We start from the raw sequence: 27,766 nt of genomic DNA, 5'->3' as shown, positions 1-27,766 counted from the left end.
ACGTGATGAGACGCAGGGGCACGAGGGACAGCGCACAACTTAACACTTATGAATTGTTTACTTCTGGAATTTTCCATTTAATATTTTCAGACTGTGGTGGACTACTGGAAACTGAGACCTCAGAAAACAAAATCGCAGATGAGGGGGTAATTATTATCCTATTGTCTCCAGGTAACTGTGTAACTTTATTTCTCCTACTGGAGGGCACTTTAACACCTCCCTAAGGCAGATGCTCTATGGCTTCTTTTTCTTGTTGCTTCCGATCATTCTTGCAAAACATCCTTTAGTCAATCAGCTTTCAAAACAGACTATTTGGCTTTTTATTTAAATCCACTCTTAAGAGGCTGAGGTGTACCTAGAACATATGGAAAGACCTAGTAATGATCATTAAATCCCTGTATAGGTGAGCTCCTACAAAGTTAAGAGAAAAATGTCTAAAGCCCTAAGGAACTCTGCTTTGGGGAAGCACTTTCTTCTTGGCAAGTCATTGTTTTGTTTAGTGTATCAAATATTTTCTAATGACAACTCTTGCCTGGTACTGCATTCGAGGGTTAGGTAATAAGGAGGACATCGCCCCTGTCCGTGCGGTGCTCCCAGTGCCTGTGGGACGTCATGTGATCTGGGGGTGCTGTGCGGGAGGGGGTCAGGGTGGCAGCGTCTCTGCATCTCATCCTGGAGTTCTCACTCTGACTTGCTTCTCAAAATAACTAGTAGGAGTCAGGCACATGGACAATGTGGGCAGAGGACCCAGGAAAGGATCTTATGTGTTCTGAATAACATGAGCAAAAGTAACCAACATGACTGGTAACTGAAGGGCAAGGAGGAGAGTTGAGAGAGATGAGGCTGTGGACCATCCTAGGAGTCTGTCTTGGGGTTTGGACTCCTCGCTGTACGTAATGGGAGTCATGGCAAGATTTAAGCAGGGATTTATTTATATTTATTTTATTTTATTTTTATTATTATTTTATTTTATTTTAGCTAGACTATTCTGATGGTGGTGCAGTGGATCGTGGCTTGGAGGAAGCAAGACCGGTAGTAGGAAAATTATTGAGAGGGCTTTGCCAAAAGTTCAGGACCGAGATGAGGGGTGTGGATTCGTGACTCCTACTCAAGCTAAACGGGGACATTCTGTTCAATGCGAACATGCCCAGCCTCTCCCGGTCCATCCAGTGGAGGAGGGCACTCAGGAGGGCAGAAGACCTAGTGTACCGTGTATTAGTCTCACCTGGAATCTCTCCCTCTCCCCACTGAGCATCCCCAAGTAGAAGCCACCAACTATTGGGTATGATTTTGGAAACAAAGACAGACCCCTCCCCACCCCACCTATGCTGGCAAACCCTTTAGAGCAAGGATTAAAAATAAAACACCGGCGTGAGCCTAACTTTTCTGTTGTATTTATTAGGCTTTGGACGCTGAAACATTTAAGCAAGGTAAGAGATGGAGCAATCTGATGTCAGGGCCTGGGCTGGCTGTCTTCTCCTTGCCCCGCAGATGGATTTTCTGCCCTTCCGTGGCCGTCCTGTGCCCAGGAGGCGGCCGCTGTCGGCAGCATCCCCATATTCCTCTGCTGACACTGCTCATGAGGCCTCCTCCACCTGGCCTCTTGGCAGTGGGTGGGAACAGCACCCTGCTGGTGGTAGCTGGTGGGTGCTCTCCATTCCTCACCAATTCCCTTTACCTGCCCGCATTTTGCTAAATAGCTCCTCCCTTAATTCTCCTCACTTAACTTGAGAGTTTCCTGCCGAAAGCCCCTGCCGACAGGGGTTCTTTCCTGCATTTGTAATTACTTCGGTAGGGGAAGACCCCAGGCCCGGAGCTTGAGAGCAGCCATGGAGAAAGGAAGAAGATTCTGGGGTCATAGAAGACCTTCTTCCCTAATCCAGGCTGCCTGACTGCCCATTTGCCGGGCTCCTCCTCTGCCTCATGCTTGTGCTGTTTGAGGAAAAGCTGGCCTCGCAGATCTGGTTTGAATTTATGCTTTAAAAAATTCCAAATTGGTTTGTAAGCTCCAGCCTGCCATTCATAACCATTCCATCAATAGGTATTTCTTGTCCAAGCGTGTAACTTAGTAGACTCATCACATGGAGAGAAACGAGAAACATGCAGCCGTCCTCCCAAGCCGGGCGCGTAGCAGAGTCTTCAAGGGTTAAGAAACAGCCACACGCTCTGCCTCAGGTACAGTAGGTTTACCAGAGTTTCCTTTGTGCTCAAACAATAAAGTAGTTGGTGGTCTGCTGGCTACGGCCTGTTACACATTCCTTGGTTTTATTAGGATAACCATAAGCCTCAAAGACCCACCCTGATGTCAATGGCAGGTTTTATAGAACACTCGCAAGTTTCTTCTTGTTGTATTCGGGGGATATAAAGTGTGAGGCATAATAGGTACCAGGTTGGAAGACCAGTTGAAGGCCGACAAAAGCCCCAGTTCCTGATGTGAATATTTAATAACTCCTCATTACAGAAAAAGGTTGACTACCAGATGCCTGTTACTACGGCTCCAGAGCCCCCTAAACCTTTGAGTTACTCCAGGAGCAGGAGTGTGTTTTGGCAGTTACCTCTGCCATTCAAGCAACCTGGAGGTCAGGACGTGCCCATTTGATTTAGGAACTCGACAGAGGAGCATTTGCTGGAAGCATCTCATCTGTTATTCAGCAGCCAAGCGGCTAATTTCTTCTGATACACTGCTTTCCTGAGCTGAGAGAGCACGGTAGGTTTAAAAACAAAAATTTTTTTTTTAATAAATTCAAAAGCTTTGCAAGAGAGTAAATGTCACGTTGGTGTGTTAGTGTTTCTGATACACCGTTTCAGGATGTATATTTATAGTGGTCCCTGAGATCATCACCTGAGCTTGAACTCTAGTTAATTGGCATGACAGTGACCTAGCTCTGCACTCCTGAGCTGCAAAACACCCTCCCCATCCGTCAGGTTCTAGATGCTGTCATTTGTCCAGCTGTGTTTGGACCACAGCTAGTCTGGGAATCAAATTGTTTCGCATTTTCATGCATGTGAAGTTTCATGACAGAATGTTCATGGGGTGGGCTCATGGCTCAACTCCCGGGGGCATGTGGGAGAGAAGGGTCTCTGGCTGCTCAGCCTTATACCATATGTGCCTGTCCTTCCCAGCATGCTCCATGCTGGAACAGCACAGGGAGAAACAGGCGGCAGGGCCCGTCACTATCCCAGGCTCCTGTGTGAAGGAAACTAATGTTTCCAGAACAACTACTTATTATAAACCACACTTTTCCCAATATTTTAATATATAGGATGAGTTTTTAGAATTGGCCTTGTAAATCTCAATCCAAGAACTCCTAAACTATAGATAACAAATGATTCGAAATACAATTGTTGTTGTTCTCTTTCTTTTTTTTTTTTCTTTATTGATTTTAGAAAGAGAGAAAAGGAGAGGGAGAGAGAGATAGAAACATCAATGAGAGAGATCATCGATTGGCCGCCTCCTGCATGCCCCCCACAGGGGATCGGGCCCACAACCTGGCTATGTACCCTGACCGGGAATCTAACTGGTGACCTCTTGGTACATGGGTCAATGCTCAACTACTGAGCCACATCAGCCAGGCTCACTGTTTAATTTTTATTGCTGCTTTTGTTATTTTCCCCCTAATTCATATGATAGGGGACATTTTTAAGAATTGTAGTACCAGATTGCCAATTCCTAGCTCCTTTGCAGAAGAGGAAGTGTCTGGAAATAGACTGGGAACAACTGAATAATTTCTGTTTCCAGACGATGGTGTGATTTCTGTGCCACAAGCATCTAACATGATTTATTGTATAGAGCCCGACTATTGATAGACTGAATCCACAGAGCAGGTACTGTTGTTGTGCCCATGTTATACATGAGATGTGGCTGAGAGAGGTCACTGAACTTCCCTGTGGCCACACAGCTAGTCAGCGGCTGAGTCAGAGTTAACATCTGAGTGGGCCTGACTCAAAGCCCAGGCCTGGATCTCACCAAGTAGATCAGGTATATGAATGGATGAGTGGACTTCACGCAGCCTCAAAAGCTCCTGAGCTTACATATAAGTTTTGTGTTTCTGCAAAGATTTTGTATTTTATCTCAGGAGAAGTTCTCTATATTTTATCAGATTTGTTTGGAACAAGAAAAGTAAAGATTCAGCCCTGGCCGGTTTGGCTCAGCGGTTGGAGCGTCGGCCTGCGGTCTAGAGAGACCCGGGTTTGGTTCCCATTAAGGGCACATACCTCGGTTGCAGTTTGTCCCTGGCCCTGGTTGGGTTGTGCGGGTGGCAACCACTCCATGTGTCCCTTTCACATCGATGTTTCTCTCTCTCTCTATCTCTCTCCCTCCCACTCTATCTAAACAAAAATTGGAAAGAAATGTCCTCGGGTGAGGATAAAAAAATAAAAATAAAAAAATAAAGATTCATCTGGATTAACAGTTACACTAATATTTGTTGACTGGTTATGAAGTACCGTTCTAAGCACTTTCGATGTATTAAATCCTTTAGTCCTTACAATAACCTTGTACAATATGCACTATTTTCCCTATTTTATCGCTGAAGAAACTTGAGACACAGAGAGGCGGCTACTTGCCCAAGGTCACACAGCTGACCGGTGGTGGAAGAATCTCATCTAAGCTATCCACTTCGGTCTGCACTCTTACTTAAGCACAGTGAACAAATGTCTGCTTTGCAGTTATGTCGACGTGAATCTGCATTTTCCTCCCTGGAACTTGGAATGTATCTCCCTGTTAATGTATACAATCCATGTAGTAGTTTTTCCTTCCTCTCCCTAAAAGCTATTAATAAAATAAAATTGATGGTGGATCTTAAAATAGAGGACATCCGAGAACAGAAGAAATGAGCAACTTTTCTCATCAAGATTAGTCATATTAGTGATTCACACCTTTGGAAAAACTATTTTAACAAGATTGTAGTCCCTCCGGAATAAAATTTGGACAGTTTTAATGGAGGTGGGGTTCTGAATTAGAAAGGGGTCCTTTTAGTGGAGGTAAGGACAGAGAAGTGACTGGAAGTGAGGGGTACCCCAGTGAAAACCACTGTATGTGTGGGGCAGTCAGAGTTTGCATAGACCCACCTCCTCAGTAAAGTGTACATCTGTGAATACACACTTCTATTATACACAGAGACCAAAACACACTTGATTTGGTTACCATAGATGCAATCTGATTCCAATTTCTTTCTTTTTTAAAATTGATTTAAGAGTGAGAGGACGGGAGAGGTAGGGAGGGAGGCAGGGAGATAGAGAAATAGAGACGAGAGAGACATCAATTTGTTATTCCACTTATTTATGCACTCATTGGTCGATTCTTGTAAATGCCCTGACCGGGGATCGAACCTGCAACCCTGGTGTATCAGGACAACGCTCTAACCAACCAGGGCATGATAGATGTAATTTTAATCACTTGCTACTTTCTGTATACCTTTTGAGATAACAAGACACAGCCTAAGTTGTTTCCAAATGGCTTTCAGAGATGACAGCATTTGAGGACTGACCACACTACCCAGTTTTTCCCCTTTAAAGATGGAAAAATAGAGGGAGAGTTGACCACCTGTTCAGGGAATCACAGAGGATTTAATATAAAGCTCAGAAGAGAGTTATGACTTTATTCTCCCTGCTGAGGACTTAGAATGTTCTTGATTAAGTGACATGGAGACTAAAGACTGAAATAACAGAATCTAAAGGATGAGAATTGAATCTACCCAGGGTCCAGATGAGGTGAAAGACAAAACAGGAAGCATGTGCACGTACAGCGTGAGGCCTTGGCGGGTTCCACGCAGCCTCAGCCTGGAAGACGTACCCTCCACTGGCTTTCAAGAGAGGAAGATCTTGTTTTTTTCTCTGAATGTTCAAATTCTGGCAGAATCCTACTTTCAGGCCCATTAAAATTTAGGAGGGAAAAAGGGGAAACAAGTGAAATTGTTTCAAAGAGGGAAAAAGACAACAAACACCCACGCTTGCAAAAATAAAATCCCACCCCAAAAAACCTTTATGAAAAGTACTTGAGCTTCAAAACATAGAGGGGGTTGGCGTGTCCATGGGGCGCAGCCCACGGGGGGACGGTTAAGTGTGGCATTCCCCCGGGCCCCATGCCTGTGTGTGTTAACCTCGTCTGATCCTTGGAGAGGAACAGTCGGTTCTCTCTGGAAGAAGGAATAGAACCCATTTCTAGGGATGGGCTAGATCCCACTGTGTGTTAACGAGGTTAGGACTGCGGGGAACAATTTGTTCTAATTCACTGCCTCAAAATAAGAGCCTCTCCCTCTGGAAGTTTCCTTTCCAACCCACCCTCCAAAGCAATCCACAGTCCCGGCCAACTCCTTCCTTCAGGCTCAGATTTCGGTTGTATAAACTGTTTTAATCAAACAGACTCCTTCCAATTCAGAACAGGGTAAAATAGCTATTTACACATACAGCTATGTAACCAGAGCCCAATACACAAATTCTGAGAAATTTGCTCATTCATTCAGGTGCCTCAGGTGAACAATGGCAGGCACATTCCAAAGCACTGGTCTCATTGACTAAAGCAGAACTTGGTTCAGGCAGCTGGGACCGCCGGAGAGGTCAGTCCTTCCTGCAGTCGCTGTCCAGAGAGCCCCAGTGTCCGGTGCACACACCCACCCATGCAGGTTCTTGTTCTTCACGGAAAATAGATCTAGCATGTATTTTTTATTGGAGTTAAATGGTGGACTTTATCTCCTGGTGCTATGAAGTTTTCTGACAACAACATCCGTATATATTCAGAATTTTAAACTTTGAAAAATACCCCCAAAAAAGAAAGTTAACTTCTATAATTTCACTTCCTTGAGCTATTTTTAACATTTTATGTCTATCCTTCCAGTCTTTTTTCTATGCATATCATATACATACATGCAGTATGTACATATACATGTATGTATGTATATATATGTTAAAGATATGCATCTTTGATAATCTCTAATAATTAAATAAAACATTGTGACTATACTTGGCATTCTATTTTGAAATCTGCTTTTTAACCCAACAATGTCATCATATTGATCTCATATTTGCTCTCATGTTTATCTTTTACCTCAGTTATCCTTATACAAAGCCTGTGAAGTTGGCATGGTCAGCGCAGGTCGCTAACGGAGAAAGGGAGAAAAGGGAGTCAGACATTACTAAGCATGATAACCAGGGGCTGAACCAGATAATGGGCCTGCTTCACACACTCTCCAGGGGACCCCGGTCTGTTCCTTGCAGACTATGTTGGGGGGTGGGGTGGGTGATAAACAATAAAGGGGAAATTCCTCTGCTGGGCATCTGCCCAGTAAAAGTCAAGATGGTGCAGGGGGAGGTCCTACCCCTTTGAGGCTGTGCAGTAGGATCTAAGACAGCAACCACAAGGGAGGAGTCAAGACTGGAAAGAGGATCCAATTAGATAAGGGACACAGAACCCCAGAAAATCTAGGAAATAGCCGGCCCACTCACCCCATTCGTCTGTGTGTTTTCTCTGCGTAGCAGCCGTGTGTCCCCAGCACCGCCTGGGGCCTGAGGCGGCCTCCTGGGCCCCGCGTGTGGCCTGGGCACAGCACCGGCCACAGAACCCTAAGAGACGGCACCAGCAGAACACGGACAGACACGGACTCCACCGGACTAAGCTTCAGGTGCAGAACTTTTGGGCCTTGGCCCTTGGTACTGGTCTTGATGAAGACAAGGTGGGACGTTTTCCCCAGCAGAATGGACAGAGATGGGACATCGGGAACCTGGGGGCAGCCTTCTGCTTCCGCCCAAATAAATCTCAGAACAAAACCTCCGCCTCCCAGACGTAAGTCTCCCGAAATGCTTCCCTCGCGGCCCCACGAGAGCACTGCCTCCCCAGCGGCCACGTGCAGCCTCTCGGGTAGCAGCTGAAGGCCCGGCCTCCGAGGTCGCTGACCGTGCGCGCTGCCCACGTCTCGGTGCTGGGGACACTTCTCCAAGGAAGGGCTTGGTGGCTGTTCGGCATTCTCACTACCTTCTACTGAAGCCAGCCTCTGTTTCAGAGTGTTCAGGTAATTTCCATTTGGGGGGCTGTTATAAATAATTCTGTGAGGAACATTCTCTGTTATAAATATTTATACTACTATTCCCATAGCATAAATTCCTAGCAGTGGAATTTCTGGGTCAAGGATATGCCCATTTTAAGGGCTTTTTATTATGTACTGCCAAATTGCTTTCCAGAAAGGTGAAATGAAGTTGCACGCCCACAAGCTACTGCCCATACTCTAATCAAAGTCATTACAAAATTAAAAAGGAAAATGATTAAAAAATATTTCTCAACCTTGCTTTCTTTAGGAAAATAAAATACGTAAAGAAAATATTTGATGATTTGCCTATTCTCATCTACTACTATAACATTTCTAGAAAAAAACTTTGGGAGGACTAAAATACAACTGTGAACTGCTACTGGATTGACATGATACATTCACTTTTAACCCCTGAAATATAAAGCCTCCTATTGTTTCTCCCTGCCTTGTTTTCTCCTGCACCAGCTACGGGTTCTGATGGCAAGAGGTGGCCTCTAATGACACAGCAGAAGGAAACTTGCCGGATAGGGAGAAAAGGGGCTCAGGTTCTGTGCTGTCAGCAAAAAACCACCTATAAACAGAGTGCAACACATTAAGTCCTTGCTGTTAATATGCTGTCTAGACTTGAAAAGATTGCTTTTCTCTTTGTCCTCTAAGCTTCAACTTTTGACCTTGTTTCTGTCCTTGTGTCTGTACTGAACTCAAGCATGTCTTCTCTCCTGGAGGTTCAATATTCAAATTACTTGTCACCCAAGCTACTGTAGCTACCGAAGGCAGACATGATCCGCGGCACTTCTCCACTCTGAAATGAAAGCAAACCTTGACGATACCTGACCCCTGGGGCAGAAAATGCAGGGAGTCCCCCTTCTTCTGGTTTAAGGGTAAAATGATCTACTCCGCAGAAACTGGAGCAGACAACCCTTTGTTGATGGTGGATGGAATCCTGGAAGGTATTTCAAGGAGAGTGAAGAAGAGTCTGTGAGTGCCACACTTAGGGATAGAAACACATTGTTAGCAAAAGAGTATGAGTCCTTATTTTTGAGCATGTTTCCCTCAGGGATGTTTCTTCTCCCTTCCACGTTACCAGGATCCCCAGTGTGCTTATGCCAACATCTGGCCACTCAGGTTCCTCTCCAAGATGTAATATTTATCAAGCATTTGCTCTATAACAGGCATTCCTGCGCACTAACCTAAAAATGTTCTCACTTATCCTCACGACTGCAGTCCTAGGAGATAGGTGCTCTTATTACCATTTCTACTGTGCAATGAAGAAACTGAAACAGGAAGAAATGATGCAACTTGAAGGTTATAGAGGAAGGGCAACAGTCTACTCTCAGAACCACATGAGCAACCACTATTCTATACTGCCAATCAACCTAGATATTATTTGTTCTAGCTTTTTCTTCTCCATCATCGAAAAAAATCACTTGTCCTCTCAATCTACCTGGGCCATGGCAAGGGGGTTAAATTAACCTGATAAACAAACTTAGTCTGCTAATGGCTGGTGACGGACCAACGCATTACCCAACTCAGTAAATGTCTAGTTCACTGGAACTTCCACTGTGAAAAGACTAGTGGATGCAGTCAAACATATCTTAGAAAAACGTGTTGGTGGGAGGGGACCGTGGTGACAAACGCACTAAGGCATGGCAGGCAGAATCTTCTTGGGCAGGGGAACCTTTTCGTTATCAACCAATAGCTCACTTAGCATGCAGAACAAGACAAACCCTGATGTAATATTTAGGCCTTGAACAGAAATGACCAAATGTTCAACTGTTTGCCTTCATGATTAAGAGAACTCAGAATCTTTAGAGATGCCCATTGTCTGCCAACCACTGCCAAACACCAAGCTTTGTGGGAACCACAGTCTATCCAGAACATCCGTTTTCTGGCACATTTTTGTGATTAAGAAAAGCCAAAGGAGTATATAACACGGTTGCTCCCCACACATCTGTCTGTCACCCCCGACTAGTATAAACGAATTGAAATATCGCAAAACCCCCATCAAATTGTCACACCCTTTTTATTTGATTGACCCACAATGCCCCGCAAATACCTCCCTCTCCCGACTCTCTGTGGGGCCGGGCAGATTGTGGAAGAGAAAAGATGACTTGCTGGAGGGTGTGGCCAAGGAATAATATAATCTTTGGCTTGAAGATGTATATTTTGGTCCTGGACAAATGTATTTAAAAGACTTTAATGAGTCATGAAGGTATTGCTGACACTTAGAATAATATTTTTCATGTTCTTTAGGATGAATGACTAACACAGTACCTGGCTCAGTTTGGAAGACCAATAAATGCTTGTTGGTTGAAAGCATGAGAGTGGTGAGAACTTCACATGGTATGATTTACCTACAGTGAAGACTGTGCTGAAACAGAGGTGAGTCTTTAGAGGAGTCTCAGGGGTTGTCAGGCTTTGCTAAATGATTTTTGTTTTGTCAGTCAGCTCTGCACACCAGTTGACCTAGGTATTTTGCTTCTCATTAAAAACATTCCCTCTTCAGAGATTTTTTTTCAAGAATATTTAAATATTTTCACCAGAGTAGGTTGATTTGCCTTGTTTATTTTTATAAGCCGACTGAAGAAGAGGAAACTTTCTACGTTATTGCTGCAGTCACAGGGCCGACAATATCTGCTTTTATGCGGATAGGGCTGTCTTTCCCAGAACCCCGCGGAGTTTATACATGTGCTAATGCACCATGCTCCCTGCCTCATGAGCCCCTCAGGGGGACAGGGAGGGAGGTCCGCGCTCCAGTGTCTTCAGATCACACTGTCTTTGGCTCCAAGAGCTGCCCATCTTTAGTCCATTCCGTCCAGGTTACAAAGTGTTTGGCAAGATGCTCTGCTGGGACCTCATGGTGTCCTCTCCACTTGGCAGGTGGCAATTCTGAGGTCCCAGGAGGCGAAAATGAATTTCCTAAGCCTGCAGTGTGGGAGTCAGTGGTACAACAGAAATAGGTTCAAAGATTTTTATTTCCCAACAGGAAGTTCCAGAGCTAAAACTACAAAACACACCTGCAATTACAAGCCTGTGTGCACGTTTTTTCTCCTAAATACTGACCGTCCTGTGAGCCACATTTTTTTCTTTCAGGACTCGGATCAAAACAAAATCGAATGCAAAGCCACCAGAATGTAACGGAGAGAGCATTTTCCTAGAGCAGACAGCTCTGTGGTGTTCACCTCGTAAAGGCTGGTTCAGATGCAGAGGCATCTCGATAAAAGTGTGATTAAAATGACAGCGCGAAAGCCCAGTAATCTGGCGAGTGTATGAACTGCTTCTGAGAAGGTGTGAGCCCTGTCAGGAGGTGAGATCCTGCAGAGACAGACCCTCTACTCAAAGGAACAGTCTTGGCATAAGTTTTGGTGCTGATAAGGGCCCTGCCCATTCATCAAACACAGATAAGAAACTCTGTAGGCCTGCTGGGGTGTGGCTGCACTTAGAGACTTGCTTCCAAAGAGCAGAGTATGAAAATGGGGGGGGGGTTAACCTCAAGATGGGGAAACCTTGGAAACACCTCCTGGGTTAGGTGATCAAGGTCAACACCAACAGGGATGAGTTATGTTGACAGCATGGAAGTGCTGATAGGATGTGATGAGAGCAGCAGAGGACACCTCTGTGGTCTTCCTCCCAGACTAATCATGAGAAAAACATCAGACTAACCCCAACTGAGGGATATTCTACAAAATACAAAACCCGGCACTCCTCAAAACTGTCAAAGCCATCAAAAACAAGCAAAATCTGTGAACCTGCCACAGCCCAGAGGAACTAGAGATGATGACTAATGCAGTATCCTGGATGGGATCCTGGACCAGAGAAAGGACATTGGTGGAAAACCTCGTGAAAGATGAATGGAGTGTGAAGTTTAGTTAACAGTAACGCAGCAGTGTTCATGTCTTCTTGGTGACAGATACACCATGGGACGGCAACAGAATTCCACCAGAGGAACCTGGATGAGAATGTATGAGAACTTTCAGCATTACCTTTGTAGCGTCTCTGTGAACCTAAACTATCCTAAAATAAAAAGCTTATTTCAAAAAGCAAATAGAAAAGTAAAAATAAACAGATGCACGAATAGCCCATATAAGAAACTAATAGCCCCGCCAGTGTGGCTCAGTGGTTGAGCGTCGACCCATGCACCAAGAGGCTGCTGGTTCGATTCCTGGTCAGGGCACATGCCCAGGTTGTGGGCCTGATCCCCAGTGGGAGGCATGCAGGAGATGACCAATCAATGTTCTCTCTCATCGATGTTTCCCTTCCTCTGTCTCTCTAATATATCAATAAAGAAATAAGAAGAAACTAATAAAAGTGGTTGCTCGTGCACAGTGTCGGGTGGGAGCGACACTCCTGTTGTCCATTTTTTCCTATCATTTTGAGCTATAAACATGTGAATGTAGTACCTGCTTCAAAAAAAACAAAGCAAGCCCTGGCCAGTTTGGCTCAGCGGTTAGAGCGTCAACCTGCGGTCCAGAGAGACTCGGGTTCGGTTCCTGCTAAGGACATGTACCTTGGTTGCAGTTTGTCCCCGGCCCTGGTTGGGTCGTGCAGGTGGCAACAACTCGATGTGTCCCTTTCACGTCGATGTTTCTCTCTCTCTCTCTCTTCCTCTCTCTTCCTCTCTCTCCCTCCCACTCTATCTGAACAAAAAATAAAAAAATGTCCTCGGGTGAGGATAAAACAAAACAAAAGACACACTCTAGGTCTGCAGCCTGCTCAACCATATCGAATGAGAACAATTGTCAGGATTAAGCTTTATTGGCAAAATGCTCATTAAAAAAAAAATACAGCTAGGGTACTATCTGAGGGCCAGACATGTGGGTATAAGGTTGCCAGTCGCAGATGTACTCCCCGCCAGGAGCTGCCGTCTGGACTGTGGGATTGTGAGTGTGAAGTTTTGAAAACGCAATTTGGCTCTGAGGGGCCCCCAGAGGGTTCGCTCTTTTGCCAGCCCCTGGCCCTTCCTTTCTGGGTGCTGACTCTCTGCGACTGTTTATAACAAGCAGCGCCTCTCGCTCGCTCTGCTGCGTAGATACTGTGTCAGACAGGAAGCGTGGGGCTGTATATTAGAGATATGAGTCCTAATAAATAAATTCAGAGACAGATATCATGCTGTATAATGGAGTGTGGGAAAAGAGCAATAAAGATCAGGCAACAGAGTCTTCCCAGGAGGCCGGGGAGGAGGCAGGAGCTGGAGAGAAGCTGAACTCAGGCCAAATGGTAGGAGCAGAGACAAGCTGGGCTGCAGGCCGCGGAAACTGCTCAGCTCAGCTCAAGGGCCTCGAAGCCAGGCACCCCGGACCGTCTAAAAGCTGGGGTAATGGTGCTTCATTTTAAATGCAAACCAAAAGTCAAACCTTTCACCTGTACCCCTCTTGTCCCTTGATATCAGCCATTTCATGGAGCTTGGTGGTGGGAGGTGTTTGGGGTCTGGAGGTGGAAACAATCTTCTTTCTGTGTCAAGTTGCTCCCCTGTTGTAGGATTCTCTCTACCTGGCTCCTTTCCTGTGTTGAAACTGTTTGTGGGTGATACTGAAAGACCGCTATGGTCTCTTCCCCTCCTAATAGTCTATGCAATAGCTTTGCTTAAGAGAATTCGATTTCAGAACTTCAATCCCCTCGGATGACCTGACAGCGTGGGGCTGGTCGGTGCAAAACTTTTTTAAAAATGAGAATGAAGGGGTCTTATTCAAAAGTGGTATTTTGTGTTGTTGTTTTTTTAAGGGTGGCCTGACAGGCTGAAAATATCTCCCGGGTTTTTCAGGTCTCCTGCATGTTATGGGTGTGAAACTGGCCACTGGGAATAAAATGTGGAAACAGGAATAGATCAATTAACTGAATCTTCAAGGTTCAAATTTCATGAGCTCCGGAGAGCCCTTTGGTCTTCTGGGAAGACAGAATTTATGCAAGAAGCTGAAAGCTTTTTGTCCATGCAGAGTTTATTTTCTCAGACGCTGCTCATCCATTGGGAAGCCAGCAGTCTCTGCGGAAAGCCCACCTTGTGGAACAGTTCAGGTAGGAGAATAGTTGACGCCATCACATCTCCCCAGGAAGAACCCGCCCTGAGCGCCAGTGATTCACACACAAAGTTCACAGCGTTGTTCACGTCTGAACTCAGAATTCTCAGGAGACATATTAGCTTGTTTGATAAACCAAAAAGAGCAGTGTTTTTGTGCGAGTATTTTAATACAGGAAATATGAGTCTAGTCTGTATCTTTTCAAGTCCATATGTATGAGGGAGTTTGGCAGCAAAATGCCACTTATTGTCTTAAAAACACAGTTATAAGAGATACAGACAAGGATACTACCTATGAAAGTGTTTCTCTGATCTGTACCATGCCAAATAAATATAAAAAATGAACACCATCCAATTAGAATAACAGAAGTAAAGCAAGTTGCTGCAGGACGTGGAATCATTTCAAAGCTTTTCCCCTGTGAAAATCTTTCTCAATGGTCCTGGATACACAATTTCATAATTAAAACACAACACCATACATCAAATTGTGTAGCAAAGGGCAGCGCCTATGGGGAGGTGCAGAACCAGTCTGACAACATTTCTGAGATTGGAAAAGGGGGAAATAATCACTTTGCAGAATCTGCTCTTCAGAAGGTGGCACTGCCAGTCTGGGGAAACCTGGGCAAGGCCAGGCAGTGCTGGGGGGAGCACAGGGCTGCCTCTGCCTCCCCCCACCCCGAACCCCAGAGCACTCTCAGCTAATGAGCACATTAGCCTGGAAGGCAATCTCTGTGGACCACTTGGATTGTAAATATTCTCCCAGGCTGCCTTTTTAGCAAAAAGTCATTTGGGGAAATGGGCACCTGAAACCCGTCCTTCTTCAATCGGGTGTATGTTTTAGAAACTGATTCTACCAGGCTGCAGCAAGAAGGAAGAGGAAGGGAGTCTGGGTGCAGGTCTGGAGGGAGGAGGCTGCCCTCGGGAAGAGCGAGAAGCTGAGAAGCTGTGGCAAAGGCAGCTGTGCGTGGGCAGCGAGTGTCCCGAGTGGGATGACAGAGCCCGCTCCCAGAGAGCAGGGCCACCACAGAATGGATGGAGGAGGGATGTGGACAGCAGCAGCTCACATCTCACACAGCTGTGGCCCTCAGGTGCCTCTGTTCCTCTCGCAAAGACGAGGAGCGAAGGGGAGATGAGAATGGGGAGGAGTCATGTGCGGGGAGTGAGATGAGCCCGAATTTTCCCCAACAGAGGATGAGGGCAAATACAGACAGATTTAAAAAAAGGAAGAAAGAAAAAAAAAAAAAAGCAGGAGGGATTGAGCAAGAAAGAGGAAAAAGATAAAAACTCACGAACACGGATGGACAACAGTGTGGTGACTGGGGTGGGGGAGAGGGGATGGGGGGATAAAATGGTGATGAAAAACATAAAATAAAATACATTTAAAAAAAAGAAAATGTAGCCCTGGCCGGTTTGGCTCAGCGGTTGGAGCGTCGACCTGCGGTCCGGAGAGACCCGGGTTCGGTTCCCGCTAAGGGCACGTACCTTGGTTGCAGTTTGTCCCCGGCCCTGGTCGGTTGTGCGGGTGGCAGCCACTCGATGTGTCCCTTCACATCGATGTTTCTCTCCCTCTCTCTCCCTCCCACTCTACCTGAACAAAAAATGGAAAAATGTCCTCGGGTGAGGATAAAAAAAAAAAAATGTAAGTAAAATACATTGATTAAGGTGTTCCTGAAACTTCAAACAATAAAAATAAATAAAGCAGAGCTCATCACAAAAGTATCTAACATCCAAATACAATCCCAATCATTTTGTCTAAGCTCGTGGCCAATACTGTTCATGGAAAATCCCTAGAGAAGTAAGCATTCAAAAAGACAAGTGCCAGGAAATAAATGTCTCTCGTCCATCAGGGATCTGGCAGCTGGGTTTCTCTCGTTCTTGGTAACTGGTGAGTTTTCCAGCTCCCTCCAAGCCAACTGCTGCCGACCGGCACCCCACCTCCTCTGAGCCTCAGTCCTATTTTCCTTTTTTTTTTTTGACTAATCTGAAACCCTCACCTTTGTCCTAAATTTGAAGCTCAAGATTCATATTTTTTAAAAAATGACCTGCCACGACAGCATGTAATTTTTATAAATGTCTTCCCAACACTAACAGCACCAAGTAATAAGATTCAAATCCCCAAAGCAACATTATTCTGCCAACCCCTCCCTTTCCCCCACTTACCAGAGTGTGGGATGTCTGCCAGGGAAATACAATAAAATGTGGGAACAGGAATAAATAAAAATAAAATTTTAAATTCTGCATCTTTGCCTGCTTAGTTTTTCTTTCTTCGTGTAATCTCTTTCTTTCCCTCCCTTTTCTAAGACCATCATTTATTTTGACCTAAGTTTGGTTTTGCCACCTTCCTGTGTTGATGATGATGCATCTACCCCTTTTCTTATGCATTTTCCAGGCAAGCAGGCTGCCTGCACCCTTGGAACAGCTTCCTCTCTTGCCTTTTCTTGTTATATATTCTGTGTGGAGTTGTCCTTCCTAGTTCAGCTCTCCTTTGTGTTTTGTGTTTTGTGCCAGAATTCTATTTCTTGGTTCCTTTATTGTGACTCTTGCAAATCGTACCTGGTTTTTCACTGTCACAGTGTTCTGCTTTGTTCCTTGTAAGACCTCTCCCCATTCCCTGTTGTATTTCTTAAGAAATCTCTTTAATCCTCATCTCTTCTTCCTAACTGGCCTGAGACATGATTTGGGCTTCCATTTTCTTTACCCAATTTAATAAGCTTCAAATACTGGGGTTTTTTTCTTTCCTTTTTGATCCACTATCTCTCTCTCTGTCTGGGTGACCAAACAAGTTTTCCTCTTGGGTGTACACGTCCTAGCAGGACTCTGCCACCTGACAGAGGAGGGATCCCTAGAAGGGGACAATCAGGAGTGTTCACCATTGGCATAAGCATTTTGGGGTGGGGTATATGCAGCATGGAGTTGGAGTTTGCTATTGGAGTAATTTAATTAAGGAGAAAAGGGGGGGTGTTCAAACCCCAGGACTGTGCCTTTCCAGGGGTTCCCTAGGACCATGACAGCATCTCCCTCCACTAACCACTGAACTAAAAATTGCAGATGCTTCCCACCAATGCACTCCTTATACCCTCAGAGAAAATATACTGTGAGCACTCCCCAGGAACATAGTCAGGTAGCAGATTCTCAGGTCTTACATAGTACATCTATTTATGTTACCACCTCCCTGAGCCTCTGACTTCTTTCTCAACATTCTAACAAGGCAGCTCTGACATCTCCACCTACACAACAACAATGACAAATAAGGTATAAAGAGGCTATGTGATAAAATTTTAAAATATGATATAATTCTCTAAATTATTATTGCTAGAGAAAATCATAGCAACTCAAATGCTCATTTTGTATGTTTCTATTTTTTATTTAATGATGGACAATGATTCCTTTGAGTAACATCAAGTAATACAACCTGTAGGGTAACAAAGCTCTAAGACACAAAGCTCTGTCCATTCACTGACAACATTTGAAGCATTCAGTTCCTGGCTGATGGAGTGGTGGTGCCTACAGGCAGCATTTCCCTACCTACTCATGAGGCCAATCCAAGTCCTCACCTGAGTCAGCGTGACCAGAAACTGGTATTAAAAAATGTTGGCAGCCATGGCCACTGTTGCTCAGTTGGTTGACCCCAATTTGGGATCATTCGCCCCATGTACTGAAAGGTTGCCAGTTCAATTCCTGGTCAGGCCACACACCCAGGTTGCAGGTTTGATCCCCAGTTGGTGAATGGAAAGTAACCAACTGATGTTTCTCTCTCACATTGATGTTCTTTTCTCTCTATCCCTCTCCCTCTAAAATCAGTAAAAACATATTTTTTAAAAAAAAGAAATTATGGACAAATAGAAACAGAAATGACCCAAGGTTTCAGATGGCGCTTCACAGAAGCTCACCAGCCTCGCCTCAGTGGGAAGGAGGTAACATCAGGAACATCACGGTTCCCTCACTCATCAATGACACTACATCACCATGCAATATTTGGAACATTTATACTAAAAAATGTTTGTGTTAATTATTCAGAATCAAACTTAACCGGGCATCCTATATTTTATCTGGCAACCCTAATAGTACACAACCACTGCCTGGCCTGCTTCATTCCCATGGGGGTCCGAGGACAGCTATCCGTCTGCTCGTGATAACCTACCAGACACCTATGAGCGATTCAAATTCCTTCTCAGCTCCAAAGCCAAAGGTTTATGAAATCCAATTTGGGGTCATTTCCAGACTCAGTTTGGGCTGTTTACTTCAGGGACACTGATTAAGTCATATATTACAAGGAAGCCTCCCATTGCCCCTAATTTGAAACAGCTGAGCCAGCTTCTCCTGCCAGCCAAGCCTCATGGTGGAAGCTCAGGAGGGGACCGAGCTTGGGATGAGGAGGAGGGCGATCGGGCACAGAATTAATATTAAGAGAAGACATGTCTTAATGCTCTTGTGGAAATAACTCTTTATGGAGCATCGGGTTACAAAGCCCAGCCAGGTGGGGGGTGAGAGGAATGAGGTAGAGAGGGGCACTGGAGGAATCACTACAGCATTTGAGGATCAAAGAATCTAGCCTGTCAAGTGCTATGATATTTTTTCAGTGAGGAAACAAGCTCACATTTTCCCCCTGAGGGCTTAGAGACAAAAGCCAAGGTTCAACTAACATTTTTTAAGACTTTTTTTAAAACCACAAACTATGTCTGTATATGCCTTGCTTCCACTTTAACTTTTTCCCCCGAAATTTGGGGTGTGTATGTGTGTGTGTGTGTGTGTGTGTGTGTGAGAGAGAGAGAGAGAGAGAGAGAGAGAGAGAGAGAGAACAGGGTATTTTGAGACTATACTGATAACGACCAGTTAGGGGAATTTGGCCGTTTTTGAATGTACAAAAATGTTTGGTGCCCATAAATCTGGTGTGTGTTCATTCACTTACCAAAGCTTATCATTCCAACAGTGAGGGAGGGGTCTCACCTAAATCTACGAGGTGACGCAGGGCTGGCTGGGGGTGCACGTGTCGCTCAGCCATGCTTTCTGTTGATTGTGTGTTGGGTTTGCTCCCCTGAAGCATACCTACCTGCACTGCACAGGCTGGAAGAAGTATATGGGGTTGGAGGACGAGCAGAGAGGAAGAAGAAAACAGGAAGATGATCGTGATAAGTGAGGTAGATGCATTTTTCACTCCTTTAGTAAATATGTCAAGTTTTGCTTTTTTGGAGAGAACTCAGCTTGTTTTAACTTTGTTTGCCAGTAGATGATGCTTCTATGAATTTGACCGAGCTGGAGAACAGAAATGAAAGAGAAGTCAAGGTAAGCATGCCGTGGACTGAAATGTTCCGGTTCAGAGAAGTTCCGCGTTCATATCTCTTGACCATAAGCATAACATCAGCTATGCCAGGGAAGCAAACAGAAGATAAAATCAAAACCCAGTCTTCATATGGCTCCAAGGCAGGCCCTACATTTGCCTTAGCATGAGGTTTACAATATGTGTTGTGGCCTGATAGAAGCTTGGAAACTCATAAAACGGGTTCTTTCAAAAATTAGAAGAGGGATTTGAGAAGAGCAGAAATCGCTTGTCAAAGATCCTCGCTGAGATCTGAGTCAGTCAGCGAGTTCAGAGTGCACATCTGTGCATCACAGCACAGGGCCAGTGTTTTCATTCTCTAAATGTCAGTGTAACCTTCTCCCCTGGCCTGGCCCCAGCCCTCCCCATGCCCATCGAGAAGATCCCAGTGGAATTCCCATTAGTTAGTGGGGAGGGGAAAGGTGGTGATTTCCTGTTGTGTTTGAGGTGACGTTATAGAGAGGTCAGGAAGATGTGTGGAAAGTGTGGGTGGAAAAGGTTGGACTAAGGAGACACTAGACTGCTCTTCTAAGTGCTAATGGGAACTCAAAAATGGACTAGGAAACCATCTATTCTCTACGCTGTTAGGTCCTTTTTAATTTTTTTCTTTAAACCGAGGGACAGTAGAACAGCTCGCTTTTAGTAAAGGGCACAGTCCGTAAGTATACATCTTGATGAGTTTTTACAAAGGTATGTGCCCATTTAGCCACTCCCAGATTAAGGGTCTAGAGTTCCCCCAAACATGCAGCCTTGACCACAACATTCCATGTGCAAGAGTTTCATACTTTTCAACGCCAGAATAACCTTCTCTCCTGGCCTGGCACCAAGTCTTTCTCATGGAGAAACAGCCATCTTATATTAATTACAATTTTTAAAAATGACCTTAATTTTGTAACACAAGGCTACACAAAACAACTGAAAGCTTTCATTTTCACCCTTGAGCCTAATCAAAACCATCCATGTGACAACATCTCCAGAACCAGCCCTTTGGCAGTCCAACTTCTTTTAAGCCTAGAAAGTAGTGAAGGGCTTTCCATGTGAGGATGTAAGCATGAATTATGGGCTTAGAGAAACAGAGGTAGAATTTGCTAAGCTCTCCGTCCTTCAGGAGATATGCTGGTGTCTCCTTCATCTGTTCTTCACTGCTTCTTCTTCCTTTGGTAACCCTTAATTTAAAAAAATTTTTTTATCCCAGACTTTTTTGCCAACCTGACAACAAAAGGTACCTAGGATCTGGAATACAAAATAAATGTGCACAGAAATGACCCAGAAATGTTTCAAACTCTGGACCACACATTTTATTGGCCAGCAGAGTATGTGAAGTCTGCCAAGGACTTTCTGCCACAACCTTGGACAGACTATATTGCTGAGTCCCAGAGGCCCTGGCGGTTCTCCTGGACATCTCTTAAAACCTATACCAATTCTGAGCAGCAGTTCCATTCTGAGACTGGGACAAAGGTTTTCTGTGGCACACAAAATTCCTCCATTTTGGGGAAACCTGTCTTTGTTCTTAAGGCCTCCAAGTTGTCGGTAAGTTTCCCTTACGTTATGAAAGGTCATCTGGTTTACTTAAAATCTACTGCTTGTAAATGTTAATCACATCTTTAAAATACCTTCACAGCAACATTTAGACCTGTGTTTGACCAAATGACTTATCACCATAGCCATGAGAAGTTGACACATAAAATTGACTATCACAGCATCTAATTGTTTAAACACTCTGCTAAGGACTACAGATGACACTCATGAAAAACAAATGTGAGACATAAGAAATAAGACTTCCTCAAGGAGATTATAACCTAATAATGTAGAGAATCTATAAATGCCTTCCCTTCCCTTTCCAGAAATGTGGTCAAACAGATCATCTGAAAAGCCCTTCGGATGAAGTAATAATAATACTTTAAAAAAAAAAAGATTACTTAAACAACAATTGTAAATAATTTTCTGAACTAAATGAAAGTAATGAATCTGCAGAGGCCACAATGCACTAAAGCAGGAACTCTGGAAGGCTATCCATCAAACTCTGCGGCTCGGGCTTTCATTATGATGGCTGTTCAGGATGTAAGGTAGGAGATGAAGTCCAGGACCCAACCAAGCCGGGGAATCAGATGGAAGAACTTTACACAAAACTAGGATCCTAATAAGCCACACATCTGAGTTAAAGTAGACTAAAAATAAGTTCACACTGCACAAAGAGATATCAAGGAAACTGGCACTGAATGGAGTGTCTTCATATAGGTTCATGACCTAAATTCATACTATCTCTGTAGGTTATAAACCTCAAGTGGAGAATTTAATTAAAAGTAGTTGCAAGTTGTAATCCCTGCTAAGCAACTGACAAAAAAAAAAAAAGAAGCACAAATCTTTTCTGGAGTTGTCCACTCCAACTCTAGTTTCAAATAATTCCCACAGATAAGTATTGAGAACATGAACTCACAGTCACAAATCACAAAACATATACTCAAACAAGGCACCATGAATGACAGTCAGCAGAATTATACCTACAAGGACTTTAGGTGCTGAAATAATCAGATACAGAATTTAAAAATAGGTTTAATATATTTAAAGAAATGCTAGAAAGACCTGAAAATATAAGCAAAGAACAGAGAATGATAAAACATGGAATTTCTAGCCATGGCCAGTGTGGCTCAGGTGGTTAGAGCATCATCCCATGCATCAAAAGGTGGCAGTTCAACTCCCGGTCAGGGCACATACCTAAGCTGTGGTTTTTGTTTGTTTGTTTTTTTGTTTTTTTATGCTCACCCGAGGACATTTTTTGTTCAGGTAGAGTGGGAGGGAGAGAGAGGAAGAGAGAGAGAGAGAGAGAAACATCAACGTGAAAGGGACACATCGAGTGGCTGCCACCCGCACAACCGACCAGGGCCGGGGACAAACTGCAACCAAGGTACATGCCCTTAGCGGGAACCGAACCCGGGTCTCTCGGGACCACAGGCTGATGCTCTAACCGCTGAGCCAAACCGGCCAGGGCCCTAAGCTGTGGTTTTGATTCCCTGTTGGGGTGAGTGAGGCAACTGATCAATGTTTCTCTCTCACATCAGTGTTTCTTTCTCTCTCAAAATCAATATAAATAAATACATACATACATAAAGTGGAATTTCTAGAAGTTAAAAATCCAGTAGATATGTTCACTAATAGATTAAATAAATAAAAAGAGAATTTGTAAACTGAAAGAGGTATTTGAAGAAATTATCCAGAAGTTAGTTCAAGGACACAAAAGAGCAGAAAATATTAAAAAGTGACTAAGAATCATGGAATTATAGATAAGTTGAGAGAGTCTACCATAAGTCTAAAAGGAGTTCCAATTATTTCCAAAATTACTGAAATTATCAAACCTGGTACTCAGGGAAGCCAGTGAATCACAATTAAGATAAATCACTAGGAAACATAACTAGACACATCATAATAAAATGAGAAATAGCAAAGACATAAAAAAAAGTTGGAAAAACATCTGGAGGAAAATAATAGAACAAATATTTTAAAAAGCATGTAGTGCTCAACAGTAAACTAAAATGCAAAATACAGTGGAGTAATATATCCAATGTGCAGGAAAAAATTAATCAATCTAAAATTTTTATACCAAGAAACGCTATCGAGAATAAGTATGAAATAAAGACACTTTCAGACAACAAACATAAAGAATTTAATACAAAAAATTATCATTCAAGGAGATATATAAAGGATATAAATTCATGAACTCATCCCAAAATAAGGCAAGTAAATAGGGAAAAGAAAGTAATAGAAGAGATAGGACAGATAGAAGGTAAAAACAAGGTGATGAAAATAAATGTAAACATGTTGGTATCAAATAAAAGTAAGAAGGAAATATGCTGTGACAGAGATTCATAAGGACACAGAAATGTTTAAAATAAATGGATAGAAAACCATCTATCAGGCACATAGACCAAAACAAAGTTGGTATGTCTATTTTATTATCACATCACAGAGTTTTAAGAAAAAAAAAAAAAAAAAGAAGAGCTCAGCTGGCATGGCTAGTTGTTGAGCATCAACCCATGTACCAAGTAGCCGGTTCAATTCCTGGTCAGGGTACATGCCCAGGTTGTGGGCCCAATCCCCAGTGCGGGGCATGCAGGAAGCGGCCAATCAATGTTCTCTCTCATCGATGTTTCTATCTCTCTCTCCCTCTCCCTTCCTGTCTCTCTAAAATCAATAAAGAGAAATTGTTTTTTTAAGAAAAGAAGAACTGCTGATGGTAAATAGGACCATTACAAACTGATAAAAGGTTTTAATACATTAAAAATATATCAATTCTGCCCTGGCCGGTTTGGCTCAGCAGTTAGAGTGTCAACCTGCGGTCCTGAGAGACCCGGGTTCAGTTCCCGCTAAGGGCGCGTACCTCAGTTGCAGTTTGTCCCCGGCCCTGGTCGGTTGTGCATGTGGCAGCCACTCGATGTGTTCCTTTCGCATCGATGTTTCTCTCTCTCTCTCTCTCTCTCTCTCTCTCTCTCTCTCTCTCTCTCTCTCTCTGTTCCTCTCTCTCCCTCCCACTCTGCCTGAACAGAAAATGGAAAAATGTCCTCTGGTGAGGATAAAAAAATATATATATCAATTCTGAAATAATCTGCATTTCATATGCAAAATAAAAATTGAGAAGACATAAATGCAGAAAAGTATAGTGTAAGTTTTTTAAGTGACAAATGTTATAGAAAAAGAATGAGCAAATACATGTTAATTCAGAGGAGAAAGGAGATAATGGTTATTAAAGTTTCGAAATGCATGGTAGAACCACATTGTGGAGGGTGCTGAAAGTGAACCTGGACTCAGCATGATAGGAAACTGTTAACCGCCTGTGTTCTTCAGCAGGAAAGCGACATGATGGAAGTGGTTTCTTAGGAAGAAAAATAATCTGGCTATTGCTCGAAAATGAATTGAAAAAGAGAAGTCAACATCAGGGTCCAAGAAAAGACCAGGCAACACCAGGGTCGCAATATCTTGGATCTGGAAGACAGAGAACATAAGAAGAAAGGGTAAATTCAAGAGACAAAATGTACTGGAAGGCTGGCACTGTGCCATTTGGTGGGCTGTCTTAGAAAATAAGGGCAGAAAATACATTCCCCAAGGCACCCACGTGGAAAGAAACCAGAGCGTCAACTGATCCCTGAACAACTCATCTCCATGAGCCTCAGAAAGTCAGGCCAATGGTCCCAGTGTTTGTGTGTGTCACAAGTCTCTTTCTACCTAGACCGTATATGGATGATTTTATTTTTTCCTTTATTGATTTTAGAGAGATAGGAAGTGAGGAGAGAGAGATAGAAAGATCAACGAGAGAGAACATCGATTGGCCTCCTCCTGCATGCCCCCCATTGGGGGTTGGGCCCACAACCTGGGCATGTGTCCTGACCAGGAATCAAACCAGCGACCTCTTGGTGCATGGGGTCGATGCTCAACCGCTGAGCCGCACTGGCCAGACCATGTACGGATGATTTTAAAACGCTGATGGAAGGAAGCAGCATGGGGAAACCCTGTGGCTCTAGAACTGTTCAAGACCATTCTGAGTCGACTTGCCTTTAATCACTGTGCGGGTGGGGCACAATCTAGTTAGACCCAGAATCGAAGATTGTGTATACAGATAGATGTCTGGATATATCACCTTGAAAATTGTTTTCCAGGCTGAAACTATTACAGCTCGGGTACAGGGAACAGAACACGTGGCTTTGGTAGCTCATCATGGGCTTAGCACTAGCACACGTGCAAAGCAGTTTCCGAGGAGACGCCATCTGGCCCGCAGCCCCCTGGTTCACCTCTCAGCCCAGGTCATGTGGCTGCTGATTCAGCCCTACATCTTTATTTGATTTCTCAGTTTTTACAAAATATTGTTAAACCTAATCTCAGAACCAGTGTGTACTAAGGCTCATAGGTCTATCTTCAACTGGAAATAGAGTCACTGCAACAGAGACAGAGAATAGAGAAGGGAATTCAAGTGCATTGTGAGATCATATTGAGAAAACATTCAGATGCAATGAACAAAGAGGACATCTACTATTTTTCAAGCAGTACTCTTTGAGATGTTCTAAACTCTATCCCTGGACCAAGCAAAGGCAGCTGAAAACCGGTGACTTGGCCGACAACATACCCATCACCCAGCAGGTGGATTTCGCTGAATTGTGTTTTTGACAAGATGCCATTAGCCTCTGATGCAGATCTCTATTTAAAAAATAATCATGAGTTACATTGTTTTTGTTTTGCTGCAAGTTGTAAAGAGGTTAAGTATAAACTCACACAGTGGCTTCTCTAGAAAAATCCTGGAAGAAATTCCCATCTCATCTTCTTGTCAAAAACAGTTGCACTTCTGAGGTTGTCATTTCCTTTCTGGGCACCAGACTGTACAGTCGGCCGACTGCATTTGCCTCACACGTCAGCCCAGCACGTGGCCCGCAGAGAGGAACGTGTTGATCAGAGTACACATTTCAGTCCCAACCCTGGCTTCTTTCTGATGTTCCTCCCCCATTTTCTGTCTTCTTCTTTTAGATATTTATGCAATCTTGTTGTAGAGTATATATCCTTAGAGTTTGCCTTAAATCCTATGTGGAACAAGTTCAGTATAAATAAGTAAATTAACAAAAACAGTTTGAGATATGTTAGAATACCCCTCCCCATGGGGTCAGGACAGTTACCTCTGTGCGATTTTGCCTACAAGTCACACCTTGCTTAGCTCCTTTCCTTTCCCTGTTCCGCTGGCCCACGCAGGAGCCCTTTCCTCACAAATCACTGGCAGATGACTCTCTCCTCAGGATAGGCCCCTCATGGACTCTCCGTCACCCTCCACCTTCAGACGATCACCGAGTCCCCTCCTCAGGGTCTCGGGAGCCTGTCCATTGTCCCCAGCCTAGGCCATACCCACCATTTCATTTCCACTGGATGACTATGACAGCCTCCTGGATACTAAACATGCTCTATTTGAATTCTTTCTGCACATGGTAGCCAAGAGAAATCTTACCCAAATAAAATTCTGATCATGTTATTTATCTGCTTAGAATTCTTCAAGGATGTCCTGCTGTCTTTTAGACAAAGTCTAAATCTTTAACTGTACTTACCAGACCCTCCAATATCAGGACCCACCTTGCCTCCAGCCTCCTTCCTTCCTTCCCCTCCCCACCCGACTCTTGTCTCCAGCCTAGCAAACTTTTTTCTTACCCTCAACCTTAGGCATGGTCTGTTCATGCCTTCCAAACAGTCTTCCTCTCCTCCCCATCCAACTCTCCTCTCAGCACTGGTTTGGGGAAGCCATTCATTTCCAGGTACTGAAATTGGCTCCTAGGAGGGCTTGAGTCAACCAGCCACTCTGAAGCTCCCAGCACAAAGGCCCTTTTCCCCGCAACACCCTCTTAGTCCACACCTACCCTTGTGTCAAGGAGAGAGGGGTGGGTAGAGGTTGGTGACGTAATGGGCTGCTCTGAGCTCCAGAGCACCTGTAGCAACCCTCAGGTCCCATGCTAACCACCTATCTAATGTGTACCTCTAAGTTTTCCCTAAGCTGGAGTATCCCTGGATCATAGCATAATAGTTAGCTTTAGTAGTTGCTCAATAAACAGTTGTTAAAGGAATACATTTCTCCCACTTTTGCATTACAAAAATGATGACTCATGTGGTCAGTCCATTTTGCTCCATCTGCAGTTGCGTAGACTCAGGTGTGGGGAGCAGCAGAACAGCCTCACCCGGGCTCCCTTCTTAAACCATAGGTGCACACAGTTTGGGTTCAGAAATAACCCAAAATGCCTTTGGCCAGAAGATATTTTTCACCCATCAATTTTCATAACCCTTTTTGTTTGAGATGAAATTTGATCAAGATGGTTCCGATTCATTTACATTAAGTTCTTCACCACATGACACCATAACGGCTTCTGCTGGCCATGAGGCCCTTTTCACAAACCAGCCAGTCACCTTTTGCCAGCTCTAAATGAATGCAGGACCCCAATTCTTCGCACTCGGGTCCAAACTTAGCAAGGACTGGGAGAGTGTGAAGTTTGGCAACTGTCCATTCTCCCCTCCCTGCTGAAGCAGGGATGGGATGTTAGAGACTTTGAAATGTAGATTTCCTAACTATGCAGATGAATGTCAACGGGATGGTCTAATCCACTGAAAGGACATGAAGCAAGACTCCTCTTTGTCTTTGTGACCTCTTCTATTCTAAAAAGAAATGGGAGAGACGAAAAAGGGCAGGGAAAGAGTTTTAGAAAAGCAGACAATTAAACACACACTTGTGCACACACAGATACATACACATACCCAAAAATTCTTAGCAAACTAATGATTCACTAACAGTGCCAGGGAATTTCAATGTGCTAGTCCCTTAGCAGGCACAGAGCCAAGACCTCCCTCCCCTCTTCCCTCTGCCTGTGTTTTCTCTACCCACCCCTCTCTCCTTGACATAAGGGT

Source organism: Molossus molossus, unplaced genomic scaffold (genome assembly GCF_014108415.1).
Source record: "Molossus molossus isolate mMolMol1 unplaced genomic scaffold, mMolMol1.p scaffold_m16_p_1, whole genome shotgun sequence".
In the NCBI taxonomy this organism is placed as follows: domain Eukaryota; kingdom Metazoa; phylum Chordata; class Mammalia; order Chiroptera; family Molossidae; genus Molossus; species Molossus molossus.
Note: the sequence above shows the minus strand (reverse complement) of the source record.